The 10,835-nt window shown below is 45.3% G+C and overlaps 1 long non-coding RNA gene across 1 annotated transcript; it reads right to left on the bottom strand.

Annotated features, from left to right (window-relative positions):
- Window positions 1-338: 338 nt before the first annotated feature.
- Window positions 339-2,718, bottom strand: LOC129495659 (uncharacterized). The gene is made up of 3 exons (XR_008661582.1): window positions 2,634-2,718; window positions 1,158-1,344; window positions 339-481 (listed from the first exon to the last, which is right to left on the bottom strand). It is a non-coding gene; the product is annotated as an uncharacterized LOC129495659 (long non-coding RNA).
- Window positions 2,719-10,835: the final 8,117 nt, after the last annotated feature.

Consider the following 10,835-nt stretch of genomic DNA (forward strand, 5'->3'; position numbering starts at 1 on the left):
TGACAGAGCATAAGTGGGTTGAGAGGCAGAGGGAGAAGGAGACTCCCTGCTAAGCAGGGAGCCTGATGCAGGACTCGATCCCAGGACTCCAGGACTATGACCTGAGCTAAAGGCAGACACTTGTTTACTGACTGAGCCATGAAGGTGCCCCTTCTAAGTAGTTTTTAAGTGTTAACTTATTTAAGCCTCATAACAACCATATCAGATAAGTACTGTTATTCCCATTCTATTAATGAGAAAACTAAGAAATTGGGAAGTTACTTGTCTAAGGTGCACAGCTAATAAGTTTTATTTTCCTCTGACTGGTATGATTGGTTCAGCATTATGACCAAATAAGAGCCCATATGATGCAATTGCTGGGGCCTCTCCCGAAGAGACTTTTGTTCTTCCCTGAACTTGAAGTGGGGTAGATGTGAGGAGCGGTACAGCCATCTGGTGACCACAGGAAGGAAGCGTCTTTATGAATGAAGCCATCATAGGCCTAAGGGAAAAAAAGAGAGAACCTGAATCTCAATAACAAAATGGGAGCCCGTGATCAAACCATGCCTGAAGCTAGCCCTACTCACGACTTTTTCAGTTTGGTGAGCTAGGGAATTATTTTTCTGTTTAAAAAAAGTTTGGTTTGAGTTATTACCTTTCACTTGCAAAAAAACCCCAAAAAACAAACATTCCTAGCAAGTATTGCTCAGTTCATCAACTTTGTAATTCAGCCTACCTAGCTTTTTACTATTATAAAGTCAGCTCATGAGAAAAATGAGCATTCTTTGGTGAATATAAACACTTAAATATTATAAAGTTTTGTTTTGGCAGCATATTATACCACAGAAGTCATGATTCATACAGATCAGTACCAGCATACACACTTGTATAATTTCATGAGCACAAGCATGCATGGCCCTGATTTTTTTTTTTTTAAATCAAAAATGCAATGCAGAACTAAAAATGTCCAAATGAGGGGCACCTGGGTGGCTCAGTGGTTGAGCATCTGCCTTTGGCTCAGGTCACCATCCTGGGGTCCTGGGATCGAGTCCCACAGCAGGCTTCCTGTGGGGAGCCTGCTTCTCCCTCTGCCTATGTCTCTGCCTCTCTGTCTTTCTCATGAATAAATAAATAAAATCTTTAAAAAAATAAAAATGTCAATCTGCTGAACTACTCACCAAATCTGTCTCTTGGTCCTTGTTTTTGTAGACTTTCCTGCTGCATTTCACCCTATTTGCTCTCTGCTTCTTTATTCCCTTCCTCTGGATTCTCTAAGAAGTTTCCTTCTTTGGTTTTAGGCTTCTCTGTTTTGTAGTCACTTCCCCCTTGTGTCTCACAAGTGTTGGCACCTCTCAGTTTTATTCCCTACGGAATAAAAACTCAGTGGTACGCAGGATTGGGCTGTAACAAAAAGCCGCCCTCTCGGCCCTTCCCCCCAGAGTAAGCCCCAACAGCAGCCCCACCAGAGCTGTGTCCCCTGGCTGGCCCTGAGCCACCGAGGCTGGCCCGGCGCACACCTGGCCCTGCTCCCTCTGCTGGGCTTTTCTCTGCCAGTCCCAGGAGGGGGGCCGTCCTCGCGTCAGAGTTGCCTCCCCGGGTTGAGCAGGGGAAGGACGAGGGCAGAAAGGAAACTAGCCCCTTTTCAGAAGGCATGAGCTGCGCACGTCACCACTTGGGCGCATCCTGCTGGCCAGGACGTCCCGCGGCCACAGCAGGCTGTGGGGGAAGCTGGGACACAGCATCTGCAGCCGCGCGGCCGCGTGCAGCCCCACCTGGGGACGGGGCTCCGGGCAGCGAAGAGCAGTCCCTGCAGCCTCCCTGTCCCCTGCTTCTGTCCTCCCTCCCGGGGCCCCCGCCCCATCTCCTTGCAGCGCTCTGTTCTCCACACAGCGACCCCCGGCCTAGCTGAGCCTCTGGGGCTGCCCCAAACCCAGATCCACCTACACGCTCTCCCTGCAACTTCCCTCCGCCTTCCTCGATCCTCTGAAGGAGCCACCCACACTCCAAATCTGATGTGGTCAGATCTGGTGTGATCTTCAACTCCCACCCCTGTGTCCCGGGGCCTTGGGCTCCCACTACCCCGGAGCCCCGGACAGGGCTCCCGTCCATCTCCTGTTCCTTTCCTCCCGCCACCTGAGCTGCTGGAGCAGCCGCCCTCCTCCTCCGGGCTCTCCCCTTAGCCGGCCTTCCCCAGGGCCATCCAGAAGCATCTGTAAAGTATAACTCAGACTGGTCACTCCCTGTTCAAAGCCTTCCTGGACTCTTCCGCCTATGGCTGAAAGTTGGAACTCCTTAACAGGTGGTTACAATTGACCCTTCCAGGATTTTCTCCTGGACTCCCAGAGTATAAGCTATGGGGAGTGTATGCCTCCCCAGTGGGCCCAGATCCCTCCTGTTGCTGGCTCAGGTGGTTTCTTCCGTGGCTTCCCCCCCACCCCCCACCCCGGACACTCACACATCTCTGCTTTTGTAGCCCTTTGCTTCTAAACTCTTGTTTGGTCCTTGACCCAGGTGGCCTAGATGTGTCCAGATGACTCCTACTCTAGGGACAGCCCTGAGCTTTGTCCCTTGGCCTGTCCCTGCCCTGCGTGCAGGATGGGTGGTGTTGGCGCCTTCCTCCTGCTGCCCGACTAACTCTATGACAACTTTCTTACCAAAATGCAAAACTTCCTGAGGGGAAAGGGGCCCGGGGAGCCAGCTGAGCGCAGTCGTTGCTGAGGTTCAGGACTCTGGTCTTGCATCCCACCCCTGTGCTGGTGCCTGGCCCTGTCAGGGTGACCTAAGAATCAGCTGCTGGGCGCTCTCTTGCCAGCTCCTGCCAGCACAGTGGTCTGCTTTCCAGAGCTGTGCAGACTGTGGACTAAATGCTTTCTGTAACCCGATCCTGAGTTAAAAATAATCCAAAGGTCTGACCCACTAAGAGCATCCTTGGATCTTCCAGGTAGGGTAATCTTTTCCTGGCAGCTCAAGTCCATGCTTTAAAATGAACCCCGCCTGGGACACCTGGGTAGCTCAGTGGTTGAGCGTCTGCCTTTGGCTCAGGGTGTGATCCTGGGGTCCTGGGATCCAGTCCTGCATCAGGCTCCCAGGAGGGAGCCTGCTTCTCCCTCTGCCTGTGTCTTTGCCTCTCTCTCTGTGTCTCTCATCAACAAATAAATAAAATCTTTAAAATTAATAAAATAAATAAAATAATAAAATAAAATAAAATAAATTGAATTTAATCCCACTCCTCTCACCCCCTGCAGCCAGCCAGCTTCACCTCACTTTCACCTAAACTATCCGGGCCCTTTCCTTTCCCAATAGAGAGCTTCTCTTGGCCCAGGTTTGGAGAAGACTTCTGGCTTTCTCCCCTCCTTATGGGGCTGGTGGAGTGCAGTGGGTCCCACCCCTCCCTTGGCCTTGGGTGGAACTGCTGAGCTCTCAGCCAGATGCACTTCTGCTGAGCAGACGCTGAGCAGAGACACCAGTCCCTGTGAGTTCTCTTGGCTGAGTGCCCCTTCTCACCCCTCAGTCCCAGCCAGCCTGCCAGAGGCCTTCAGCCAGTAGCCACAACAGGGTGAGCTGAGGACAACCACTTCGCCCTCTTGTCAGCCAGGAGGGACACAATCATCTGTGTTCCCCCAGCTTTCTTTCCACCCCAAATCAAGGCCAGGTGGAAAGTTCCAAATAGTATTTCTTTGGGAGGCTGCTGTTGGGTGGTAGCAGCCGTGTGAAACTGGATTTCTCTTCCTGCCCAGAGCAACAGCCTCATCTTCAGCTAAAGGGAAGCTTCAAGCTTTTACCATTTGGAACTTGTCTCCAGGCTGCAGATGAAACCTGCAGTTTCTGACTAAGACCAGAACAGCCAAGCAGAGGCCTGGCATTGATCCAGGTCCACGTTCTAGGCGTTCCTGCAGCCCAACAATACATCTGCCCTTCCTGTGGTCAGTGAGCCATTCCATTTTTATTCATTTGAATTAGATTTTTGCTAATTGCAACAAAAAAGGACCTGGTAAATATATCTCCTAATTGGTTTTCCTGCCTCCAAGCTTGCCAACCTCCAATCCGTCCTCTAAAGGGCTTCCAGATGGATCTTTCTAAACTGCTGATCTAGATATGTCTTCCTGCTTAGAACTCTTCAATGACTCCCAGCTAACTGAGGAGAACATCCAAATTCTTTAGCATCGCATTCCTTAGACTCTGGCATCTGAGCCAACATTTCCAACCTCATCTCTTGCCTTTCCCATTTCTTCAATTAACATAAGCCCACTCTCTGGTGCTAGAACCATACCACACATGCTCACAGTTCTAGGGCTTGCTTAGACTTTGTCTTCTGCACGAGTGTCATTTCTCACCAAATGGACTCCCACTTGTCTTTCAGATTCCATCTCCAATGATGATGATGACTTTCTCAATACTCAAACCAAAAACAGTTGTTTTCTTAGCTTCAATTTCAAAGCACCTTTATAATTCACCATTCAACAAATATTTGTTGAGCAACTCCTATGTGCCAGGTCCTATGCCAAGAGCTGATGAACTCAACTGACACAGTCGTTGCTCTCATGAAACCTAGAGTCTAGTGGGGCTGGATTAGAGGCAGGTAGTGACTACAGACAAATTAGGGTGCTTTTGGCTCCTGTACCAGAATAGTTCATTCAAACTAGTTTAAGCAGTGAGTGCTATATTACACAGCCTAAGAAGTCAGGAGGAAGGCAAGTTAAGAGTTGGTGAAGTTAGTGGATCAGTGATGTCTGGGACTGGGGATATAAGGTAGAATAAGGGACCTACCTTATAGGACTGCTGTAGGATTAAATGAGTTTGTATATTTAAAGCAATAGAATAGTTCCAGGTACATAGTCAATGGGCATTAGTTCCGTGAGTGTGAGTTATTTGTGAGCTCAAAGATGTATGAACAACCCATCAGCGAATGAGTGGATAAGCAAATTGTGGTCTATTCATACAATGAAATATTATTGAGCCAAAAAAGGGAATCAAGTACTAATACATGCTACAATGGTGATAAATCTCAAAAACATAGTGCTTAGTGAAAAAAGCCAGGCATAGAAGGTCATATAGTGTATGGTTCTATTTATATGAAATATTCAGAATAAGTAAATCCACAGAGACAGAATGTAGATTAGTGGTTGCCAGGGGCTCAGGGAAGGGCAGAATGAGGATAGACTACTTAAGGTAAGAGATTTCCTTTTGGGGTGATAAAAATGTTTTTGACCTAGATAGTGGAGGTGGTTGTAGAACATTGTGGCTATACTAAATGCCACTGGATTGTTCACTTTAAAATGGTTGATTTTATGTCATGTGAATTTTGTCTCAGTAAAGAAAATATATCCAAAATGTCGTTCACTGAGACATGGTTTGAAAGAGCAAAACATTGGGTACAATATCCACCAATGTTAAATAAATTAGGGTCTATCCATACCATGGTATCTCATTTAGCCATTAAAAAGAATGAGTGAGAGCTATATGTACTAATTTGGAAAGATCTCTAAAACATACAGTAAATATGAAAAAATAAGTCCTAGAGCATTAGAGTGTGATTCTATTTATTAATTATAAAATGATATATGTGTATTAGTTTATAAATGTATTCAAAGGTACCTAGAGACCCAACTGTTGAGAATGGTTACTTCAGGGGTGTCATAGGAGGTAAAAGGGAACTTGTACTTATTATTTTGTACACTTAAGTATTATTGGAACTTTTATAATGAGGATCTACTTAGGAAAAATAGAGTAAAAAATGAGAAATCACTTTATCTGCATTGATTGGCATAACTGGAAAAGTGTAAGACCTACTGCTGGTGGGACAGGGGGAGAGGGTGTTCTCATTCAGTGCTGGTGGAAATGGGAAGAGTTACAGCTTTTTTGGGAAGTAGTCTGGTGGCATCTATTAAAATAAAAATACATATACATTTTGATCCAGTGACCTCATCCTTTTTTTTTTAATAACAGCTGTCTTGCTAAAATTCATGTGTAATATAATTTACCCATTTAAGGTATACAATCTTATGGTTTTTAGTAGGTTCAGAGTTGCACAGCCGTGACCACAACCAATTTTAAAACATTTTCATCACTCCAAAAGGAACCCCAACCCTGTCCTGCATCCATTAGCAATCACTCTCAATCCTCCTCTCTTCCTACCCACCCCTAGGCAACCACCAACAACCCATTTCTGTCTCTTTGGATTTGCCTACTCTGAACATTTCACATAAATGGAATCATTTATTACTGGCTTCTTTCACATTGTATCATGTATTCAAGGTTCATCCGTGTTGCAGTAATCTCTTTCTTGGGGGTCCATTCCATAGCAATAAAAGCACCCATGCCTTGGGACATGTGTATAAGAATGTTTACAGCAGAAATTTTCACAACAGGAAAAAAGAGAGGGGGGGGGAAGAAGAGAAAGAAAGAAAAAAAACTGGAAGTGCCATGGATGCTGGTTAATTGGAAGAGACATGGAATACCACACAACTGCAGAAGAATGCAGGAGTGCCCTGACAGTTAAATTGAAGGGAATTCCTTGAGTAAGAAAAAGGAAGATACAGAAGGATGCAAAAAATATTCAAATCCAATTTTCGATACATGAACTCTTTTTTTTTAAAAGATTATTTATTTATTCATGTGAGACACACACAGAGAGAGAGAGGCAGAGACACAGGCAGAGGGAGAAGCAGGCTCCATGCATGGAGCCCAACATGGGACTTGATCCTGGGTCTCCAGGATCACACCCTGAGCTGAAGGCAGACACTTAACCGCTGAGCCACCCGGGCATCCTGATACATGAACTCATCTTAAAAACAGTCCTCTGTATTTAGGCCTTAGACCTGAACCTGAGAAGACCTGAACTTTCAGGCTTCAAAGATGGCAGAGATGAAGCCCTTGAGTCTGGCTCAGTCCCACTCACAAGCTCCACAGAGTCTGAAAAAGTATATGAGAAGAGCACGGAGTATTTCTAAGAGAGGGCAGTTCCAGGGGTTGCCTTCTGTGCCTCCCTCAGGAGGGTAGGAGGTTGCGCTCAACAGATGCCTCCTGGGCTTTTGTCTTCCACCGGCCCCCCTTCCCCCAGAAAGGCCCTGCCAGCACCTGGTTAGGTCACACATCGCTCAGCAATCCTGGTGCTCTGCAAACCCTGCCGGCCAGGCCCAGCCTCCAGGGCCTGAGAGCCAACACTTGTTAACTCATCCACACTGAGTGACTCCCTCTTGTGGTGCGTGAGTCTCAGGTCATGGGGCTTCCCATTATCTGTGTCTGCATTTGCAGAATCCAGGACTTTACAGTTCATGTCCACATAGGAGCTTCCTGTGGGCAGGCCTGGCTACAGCTTCAAACGGTGTGTGTGTAGATGGAAAATGAGATGGACAGACACATAGTTGGGCACAGGGGTGAGTAGGTAGGGGTCAGGGACCATGTGGTTAAGGGAAGACCAGAAGACCAGAGAGGGAAAGGGGAACCAATAATTAAAGGAAAACACAGAGGAACCATATACACTTGCATTTATACATCTGGAAAAAATTGTGCATATGTTAAGGCATTATAAAGACATGAAATTTAAAGATTAAAATGACAAAAAGAATATATATGCTACTTGGGTGATTTTAAATGATTCGAAACAAAAAATCCCAGCTGCCTGACTGCAAGAAGGACTTAATTCTTCCCTCCTTTCGTCCAGATCTTACCCCAGGGAAGGGTTTTGTGCAGAGGACTGTGAGCTCTCAAGCTACAGTTTGGCTTCGTGTGTTCCCTTAACACAGCTTCCTAGAACACATTAGCTGCTTTCCTACAAAATTTTACCGTGAATAATTGAAATTAAACATTCTCAGTCAAAATAAATCAACACTGAGCGATACAGTGCCCTTATTTTTCCTGTTTCTTACAACATTCCTAATCCACCAAAAGCGGTCATTTAAATTAAATTGAATTTCCCTGTCTTATTGCTGAATTTGCCAGGTTCCACTAAATTGACTGTTAGGTAAAGCAGCAAATGAATGACAGCAAAATCTTGAGTCAGAGACCTAAGGAAGAATTGTTCTAAGATTTCTTGATTAATTGACATAAGCCTAGGAGGTGGCAAATTCCAGGCTTGAGTGAGTGGTTCAAAAAAACCATCCATGAGTGGATAATATAATTGAAAACTCTGGATCTTTCTAACATTCTTCTCTCCATCCTGGACTTGTTACCTCATTGTCATGGGTGAAATGGTGGCCTCACAAAAGATATGTTCGCTCGGAACCTGTGAGTGAGACCTCATTTGGATCAAGAGTTTTGCAGATATAATTAATCTCAAGATGAGATCATGCTGAATCAGGATGGACCCTAAATTCAAAAACAAGTGTCCTTAGAAGAGAAGGGGAAGAGTCACACCAAAAAGGCACTGTGAAGACAGAGGCAGATGTCAGAGTGAGGTATTCCTGAAGAGTGTCAGAGACTGCTAGCTGAGGTTAAGACACAGATTCTCACTCAGAGGCTCTGGAAGAAACAAATCCTGCTGACATCTTGGCTTCAGATTTCTGGCTTCCAAAATGACAAGAAAATAAATTTCTGGTATCTTAAGTTTATGATAACTTACTGCAGCACCTCTAGAAAACAAATACACTTATGGTCTAAATATGGTGACTGCCTCACCAAATATCACCTCCTCACACTCATGTATTCAAAGTAGAAAGAGAGTGGGGGCAAGAAAGAATTTTATTTTTGATTAGCAGAACTTTACTCCTCTTATGGTTTATTAAGAAATAAGAAAAATTTGGGACACCTGGGTGACTCAGCGGTTCATTGTCTGCCTTCAGCTCAGGGCATGACCTTGGTCCTGGGATCGAGTCCCACATAGGTTCCTCATGGGGAGCCTGCTTCTCTCTCTGCCCTAGGTCTCTGCCTCTCTATCTCTGTGTCTCTCATGAATAAATAAATAAAATATTTTTTAAAAAGTAATAAGAAATAAGAAAATTTGGGAGAATGAATATTTGGCAAAAAGGAGTAGCAGGAGTTTGAAAATGTAGGGGAGGGGGAATCCCTGGGTGGCTCAGCGGTTTGGCACCTGCCTTTGGCCCAGGGGGTGATCCTGGAGTCCCGGGATCGAGTCCCACATCAGGCTCCCTGCATGGAGCCCGCTTCTCCCTCTGCCTGTGTCTCTGCCTCTCTCTCTCTCTCTCTCTCTCTCTCTCTCTCTGTGTGTGTGTGTGTATGTCTCTCATGCATAGATAAATAAAATCTTTAAAAAAAAAGAAAAGAAAATGTGGGAGACACCAGTGGAAAGTGGAGAGGGCATTTTTAGTTGGCAACAATGGCTACTGTCCCTTAATGAGTGGGGACCAGCTATCCTGAAAGTCTTGTGCCTTCTGTTGAGACACACTAGAGATCAATTAGGAGTTATCCCTGCAGGCTTGAACCTGGTTGCCCTGTTAACAAGACACAAGGAGGGAGGAGACAGGAGAAGTAGCAGATGGGTGGGCAACTAACAATGGCTGCCACAGATGGGAATCACTCGCTGTGATTCAACGGTAGAACATTCTGCAAGGCCACAGCACAGGTACTGATTGGGATGGTAGCAGGTATTCTTGGTTTTTGTTGGTGTGTGGCCAGATTCATTCATTCACCCATCCATTCATTGATTCAATGAACACAACCCAAACTGACTTAAGGAAGAAGAAGGAGGAGGAGGAGGACGAGGAGGAGGAGGAGAAAAAGAAGAAAAAGAAGGTTCAATTTTTAGTACATATAACCAAAGTCCAAAGGAAAATTTGGGGCATCTGCAGGGGCTCCAGTACTGTCATTAGGACTTGAACTCTCTCCATCTGTCTTTTGGTTCTGCTTTCTCTGTGTTGATTTCATTTAAACAGGCTCCTCCCACTCCCAAGTGAAATAGCCACCAGCTATTCCAGATTCACAGTCCAGTTGATCAGGAACCTCACCTCAGGAAAGAGATTCTTTTTACAAGTGTCCAGTAAAGCTCGCTACACTAAGTCAAATCGGGCCATCTGAAGCAGGTGATCATGGCTGCACCATCTCTGCGCCTGGGAGTAGATTATACCACCAGCTGACGGTTGGATTGCATGGTGGCCCATGGAGCAGAGAGGAGGGGGGACTGGGAGTGGGGTTGTGGATTCAGCCACTCCAACCACATGTACTCAGAGTGGAGAATAAGTGGTTTCTTAAGGAAACCTATCAGATGCTCTTTTAAAAATTTTAAATGAATTCAGAGCAAGTAAATATGACATATACCTGCTACACTCCCAATTTATGAAATTAATGCCATTATATACAAGTATGAGATAGGTGCACTTGGTTCAGGGCAAATTCATCACTACTCTTGGTGGGAGGAGGGCAATTTAGAGTATAGGATAGGCCTTCTAAAGGGGGAAAGGGTCAGTAGCATCATCTAGATATATAGTAATAACTGAGTCCCACCAAGGGGAAGGGAGAGCTGAGGATGCTGTAGGAAACCATACTGGAAAAATTACATTCAATTAGGATTTGTAATATTTGTCTGGTTTGATGGTTAGAGGGCATTCCAAACATCGGGAACACCAAAACGAGGTCCAAAGTCCCCTTCTGTTTAACTACTATGTTTGGTCATACAAACTACACAGTTCATTTGTGGAAAAGGATGTGAGGTGTGAATGGGGATTTTCGAGGTGATGCTTACATAAGGAGATAAACCCATTGCTAAATATGCATTAACCTTACCAGATGAAGAGGAGGAAGAAGAAGAAAAAGAAGCCTTACAAAGTTGGTAGTAGCCACATGGACCCGTGGGCATGTCACCAAGCAACAGCTTTAACTAGCACTGTTATTCATGGTTTCAGAGTAAAAGCCAATTGGTGACATGATTTGGTCCCATCAATGGAAACAGTTTTCCCTGTATA

Source organism: Nyctereutes procyonoides, unplaced genomic scaffold (genome assembly GCF_905146905.1).
Source record: "Nyctereutes procyonoides isolate TBG_1078 unplaced genomic scaffold, NYPRO_anot_genome, whole genome shotgun sequence".
NCBI classification, from domain to species: Eukaryota; Metazoa; Chordata; class Mammalia; order Carnivora; family Canidae; genus Nyctereutes; species Nyctereutes procyonoides.